This window comes from Prionailurus viverrinus, chromosome B3 (assembly GCF_022837055.1).
Source record: "Prionailurus viverrinus isolate Anna chromosome B3, UM_Priviv_1.0, whole genome shotgun sequence".
Lineage (NCBI taxonomy): Eukaryota > Metazoa > Chordata > Mammalia > Carnivora > Felidae > Prionailurus > Prionailurus viverrinus.
This window is the reverse complement of record NC_062566.1, coordinates 112,343,200-112,349,750: the sequence shown is the minus strand read 5'-3', so window position 1 is coordinate 112,349,750 and position 6,551 is coordinate 112,343,200.

The window sequence follows — 6,551 nt, the reverse complement described above, 5'->3', positions numbered from 1 at the left end:
GGAAGAACCCTGGTGCTGCCCTGTGTCACCTCACGACCTGTTTTAGGACATGATAAATACCCCTTATGGTTCAAGTTCCTTTCTGCCGGGTCTCCTGTTACTTGCGGCCAAAGGTACAATGGGGACAGATACATACAGACTGTGGCTCTGCGATTCACCTCTAGTACCCAAGGACACCGTCTAAAGGAGATGATTCTGTCCTGATCCTGTTTGGATCCCTTATTCCACCGTCTTCGTCCAAACCTCTACACGGTGCCTTGAAACGGTCACCCCAGTCCTAGGTCAAGCATCACAAAGAACTCCAGAAAATCTTTGTTCTCAATCTGCTGCCCTGACCCTCCCCTGCTCTCAGTTCTCCTGGCTGTGGACTTGTTTTTTCTCCTGCCAGTACGCAACTTCTCTTTGTCCTCAGGCTTCACTTTGAGGACAGCCTCCCCCATTGGGGCTTAGACTTCCCACGGGTGAAGGTTCGGGGTCTCCCTGCAGCCACACTGCCTCGCGGGACCTACGTAAGCGTCCCTGTGTCCCTCTCATCTCACACCTCTTTTGGGGCATCTCAGGAGTTTTGCTTTTCTCCTTTTTGGTTTGAGTCTCTCTTCTGGGTTCCTTTGCTGCCATGTCTGCTTCCTCCCATCAGGGGTCTGATTCCACTGCTGTGAGTCCTCAGTCTCTCTGTCTGAACTGGCTCAAAGTTCCCCCCGAAGGTGCTGAGTTGTCTGTCGTCAGCTCTACGTCCACGGAGGGCAGCTTCTCTTTGGTGCGTGCTTCTTGCAAAAGCAGCTGCTGCCTGGGACGGTCCTCCTTCTGTGTGCTCCCACACGGCTGCCCCTGTTCCTTCTCTCACACGTGGGATCTGAACTCTTGGGATGGCTGATTTTGCTGAAAAGGAAAGCACCCTCAGATCGGACGCTATTCTATTTTATGCTCCCGACCTTCTCCTCATTCTCAGGTTTAGCAACCAGGGCTTTCCCTGACCAGTTTTTCAGGCCCACAAAGCTGCATTGGGAGCCGAGCGGTATGCAAAAATGTACCCAAAACTTTCCTGCCCTTGTTTTAGTCGGAGATGCCTGCCTACTTGAAGGTCCGTTCCAGCTCTTAAATTCCATGCTTCCAAATAAGATAGTAAAATATTCAACTTTATGGATTGCTAACAGATTCTTGGACCAAAGCTGGAGCCACCCCCAAGATCCCTGATTGGGTAACAATACAAAGTACAATGGTATCATATGTGCAACGCATTGTCTTTCCTTTTTAAAAACTCATTTTACGAAACCCCTTAATTGAATCAGGCTTGAACTTCCTGTGGCATAAAACCAAACAGAATTACACTGATGCTAAAAATGTAAATGTATCCCAGATACCACTGGATGATGTATTCATGGGAACATTTAAGCCTGAAGACTTACATGCACACATTGTGATTCTAATGGAGAGACCGAGGATCAGGCATCTGAGACATAAACATTTATGGAAATATTGTAATTCCCTGCTTTCTTAGGATTTTAAAACTAGTTTTGACCTTGGAATCCTAGAACGTCAGACCTGGGACGGCCTCGAAGGGATCACTGGTGAATGGTAAAAAGGATCCCTGGAAGGGTAAAATGACACACTCAAGGGCACTCCAAGTACAAACAGAGCTGGAGCCAGGTTCGGTTCAACACACCTGTATTAGGCTTCTGCGTCGTGCCTACCACTGATCTGGGTGCTGGGGTCCAAGGGTAAAGAAGAAACAACCCCTGCTGCTTTTAAGGCACCCTCCAAGTGACTGAATGTCCAGATCAGCCCTTGGCATCCCTTCTCCCTCATTCTGATGACACTCCTTGAGAAACGGGGAACTCTATATTTAGCAGCACATGCTTCAGAGACTAGGAAAAAATAAAGAATAAAGGAACGTCTTTTTGTCTCCCTCATCGTGAGCTCTGCTCCCCAAGCAGAGCCCCCTACTGAGTCACGGGGGGTCCGCTAGCTCTGCCCCTCAAAGCTTTGCCTTTGCACCTCTCATTCCATTGCACAAGCTCCCTCCATATTATTCATTCATGACATATCCATGGAGAGCTACAGCCTGGTGACATTTCAGTTTATCGCAGTCTCCCTGCTCGGTGGCAGGTGAGGGGATATCCTTGGGAGAATGCTTGTAAGAACACTTACTTTCCTTTTTTTTTTTTCTTTTTCTTTTTTAAGAGTGCAGTCAGCTCGCCAAGGAGGAAAATTGCACGGTGTGATGCTCTCCACCCGCGTGAAGATCCTGGCCCCGATGCTGGGGCCTAGCATCTCTCTTTCATAGTGCTGTTGCCAGGCAGACTTGTTACTGACACAAATTTCCTCCCTGATAAGTTGAGTTCTCCCCCCCACCCCCCGCCCAACTTCATTATGCCTGCAGCCCGAGCTCCGCTGCAGAGGAAGCCACGCCAGACACCCTGATTCACGCTCCTAAAATATCAGCCGGCCTGGGTATGCGAGTGATGCGATAAATCTGGAAAACATAAATCAGATTGTTGGATGCTATATCTGTCCATGCGCAGAGGCTGCAGCAGGCACAGAGACATGCCCTCCAACTCCCTGGAGGGCTGCACCCAGGCGGAGGGTAAAGGTCATGGCTTCCAGACCTGGGAAAGCAGATGAGGAGGGCAGCAGCTGACGTGCAAAAGGAGCCTTAAAACTGTTGACATACATCCCAGGCTCCAGACACAAGACTGAAGTGTTCAGGCTCAGAGACTGTCAGGAGAGGCTAGAAAAGGAAGCCTGAGGAGAGGCCCCGATGCTGCAAATCTTCCAACGTAAAGAACTTATAAAGTCCCTGAGTAGGGACATCAGAGGAAAGGTTGGCTTCAGCTTCACTAGCAACCAGTCAAGATGGAAAATCAAACATACAGGTTCTAGTAAGGTGGAAGCTTCCTTAAAGAATACTCTAGAAAAAGGGAACCAATAAGGCCTTTGCTAACAAAGAAAAAGTGTTTTCGCTGAGCCATTTAGTCATTTCAAGGGCCAGGAGAGAAGGGCCTTGTCCATTTTGCTTAGTTCCGGCCATTTGATCTCATAGTTTCTTGACCTGGGCCTGGAGACAGCTGGCTAGTCCCAAATGACACTACTCCTCGGGGTCGGACATGTCAGGATTCTTAGTACAAAGGTAGTTTTAAATTTGTATGGAAGAGGGGCGGCTGGGTGGCTCAGTCGGTTAAGCGGCCGACTTCGGCTCAGGTCATGATTTCGTGGTCCGTGAGTTCGAGCCCCGGTCAGGGGCTCAGAGCCTGGAGCCTGTTTCAAATTCTGTGTCTCCCTCTCTCTGACCCTCCCCCGTTCATACTCTGTCCCTCTCTGTCTCAAAAATAAATAAACGTTAAAAAAAAAAAATTAAAAAATAAATAAATAAATATGTATGGAAGTAAAGAGGGTTCACACCTCAGATTCTTAACCCTTAGACATCGCTTTGCTAGGGTTTGGTCGTGCTGTGTCACTGTTGACTCTGCCCTAAAATCAGATCAGATTCTCTGGGGCTTTGTGCCCGAGGATGCAGAGGAAAACCTAGGAGAACGTACAGACAGAGAGGTAGGATGGGGTGGGAGTGTGTCCTAAGAGCAAAGCAGAATTTAAATTAAAGGAAATAAAGCTGCGGGTAGTAGGGCCAACGGCTCCCCTGACATCATGGTATCAGTTGAGGAGCCCAGCTTATCTGTCTCCAGGTGTTCCAGCGGTGAGTGAGATCATTAATGTGCAACAAGATGAGATATTGAGAAGTTAATTGTAGCTTATCTTTTTTTGCTACTCTGACCCATCAAGAAAAACAATGAAAAGATCATTTTCCCCTTTCCCTTCCAGGGAAAACAGCCAGGGCTTTGTGTTCCCAGAGCTGGCTGTCCTGACCCCGGGCAGGGAATTTCCAGCCCTTTGTGCATCTCGGGCCCACCTGGGGGAATTAAGGAGGCTTCCAAGAAGGTAAGGGAGTATAGGTCTTTGTGATTTGTGGATAAGAGAGTGTCAGGGCCTCATCCCCAAGGGGTGGTTGGATCTGGATTCGTGCGATTCTCCACATGACCTGTTCCCTACGCTTCGTGCCCCAGCCATGGCCTGATGAGACCTGGCTGTGGGTGCTCACTGTCATGGCCCTGGGAGCGGTGTTAAGGGTCCTCATAGGGGAGCCTGGGGATACACAGAAGAGCGGTGAGGGCCATCTCTGCAGTTGCTTGGAATAGAAGTGCCCAACAGAAGGCAGCAACCAGCACATAGTAGAGGCTTCAAAGAGCAGAAACAGCCAGAGAGATAAGAGTGACCCTCAGCAACTGACAGGAAGCTAGTGAGTGAGTTGACCTTAAAGCTCTTCCAGGTCCAAGATCACACATTCGTATATCACACAGAATCCCACATGCCCTCTGCCTCCTTTTCCTAAACCCATCTCCCCCATCCCACGACTCAGAGTAACTGACACAACGTCCACGGACTTCCGGCTCATAAGCACGCTCTGGTCTCCCCTCCACCTCGGCCAAGGTGATGCACCATTTGCACGCCATGGTCCCCAGATAAGTCCGTGCATGTGGGTATTGGGGGAAGACATGTGCCTCAGATTGGCTGCGTCCACGATGCCAGCAAAACATTACATAAGATTTTGGATTGAATGAAAAAGGCTTCTTTTTTGTGGTCAGCCTGAAAAACCGGCAGCTGCACACGATCAGGCACCAACATGCAGGGAGCCATTTCCCTGTTTGCACGGGAAGCCCCGGCGTGCTCTCTCTTTCTCTAGAATCACACCACCGAGCCGGCTGAGGTCTCAACCCTGGCCCTGACACGTGGCTGGTTCTCCTTTTGCTTTCTGAGTTCAGCCCACCTCCTGGGTCATCTGCCCAGGAAAGACAACACTGCCACGTGCAGGCCTGAGCTTGGCTTCTCGAAGGCGTTCAGCCAGGCACGTTCAGAGCACCAGGATGCCCCATGACTGGGGAGAGGCCTCGGGGGATGGCACCTGTGGTTTGACTGCTTTCCTCATGTCCCGGTCCTGTCCCTCCATTTCGATTCCACTTTCCAATGTGCACCCCTTCCTCTCTATTAGTAAGCTCCTAAGTGTTCCACACGGTCCGGTTTAAGCATTTCTTTCTCTGGGAAGCCCCGCTAAGCACCCAGGCAGAATTCACTGCCTGCGTCTCTACATCAGGCCACTATTTTGTTTCCCTGTGGACTGCAGTTAATTGCTTACCTGTCTTTCTCATTTACTAGATAGTAAATCCTTGGGGAAGAGAAGCCATAGCTTATCAATCCCTGAGCCTTGCGTAATTTGGGTAGAAATATTTTTCCTTACGTCTCTTACAAATTCACTTTTTAAAGTTTATTTATTTTTTTTTAATTTTTTTTTTAACGTTTATTATTTTTTTTTTCAACGTTTATTTATTTTTGGGACAGAGACAGAGCATGAATGGGGGAGGGGCAGAGAGAGAGGGAGACACAGAATCGGGAGCAGGCTCCAGGCTCTGAGCCATCAGCCCAGAGCCTGACGCAGGGCTCGAACTCACGGACCGCGAGATCGTGACCTGGCTGAAGTCAGACGCTTAGCCGACTGCACCACCCAGGCGCCCCTAACGTTTATTATTTTTGAGACAGAGAGAGACAGAGCATGAATGGGGGAGGGTCACAGAGAGAGGGAGACACAGAATCTGAAACAGGCTCCAGGCTCTGAGCTGTCAGCACAGAGCCCGACGCGGGGCTTGAACCCACGGACCGTGAGATCATGACCTGAGCTGAAGTCGGACGCTTAACCGACTGAGCCACCCAGGCGCCCCTAAAGTTTATTTATTTTGAGAGAGAGAGAGAGAGAGAGAGAGAGAGAGAGAGAGAGTGTGTGTGTATGCACATGAGAACAGGGGAAGGGCAGAGAGGGAGCAAGTGAAAGAGAATCCCAAGCAGGCTCCACTGTGTCAGCACAGAACCCAACATGGGGCTTGATCTCACGAACCATGCGATCATGACCTGAGCCGAAATAAAGAGTCGAAAGCTTAACCGACTGAGACACCCAGGCACCCCTACAAATTCATTTTAAAAGTCATACTAACTAGTGGGGAAGCCCAAAGTATAGAACTATCTGGCTTTCCAAAGAGATCACAAGCTATCCAAGTCAAAAATTCTCATAAAGTCGCCTCTGGAAAGATACATTTCTTTTAAAACAGATTATGGTAAAATACCCATACCATAAAATTTACCACTTTAAATAACCATTTTAAAGTGTTTAGTTCAGAGGCAGTATGTACATTCATACTATTGTGCAGCCATCACCACCACCTATCTCCAGAACATTCTCATCTTTCATCATCTTACCCATTCAACACTAACTCCCCACTCCCCGTTCCTCCAGCCCCGGCAACCACCATATAACTTTCTGTCTCTATGAATTTGACTACTCTAGGTACCTCATGTAAGCGGATCATACAATATTTGTCTTCTTGTGACTGCCTTATTTCACCCAGCATAATGTCTTCAAGGTTTATCCATGTGCACGGGTCAGAATTTCCTTCAAGGCAGAATCACGTTTCACCATATGTGTATGCCACGTGTTGTTCATACATTCATCC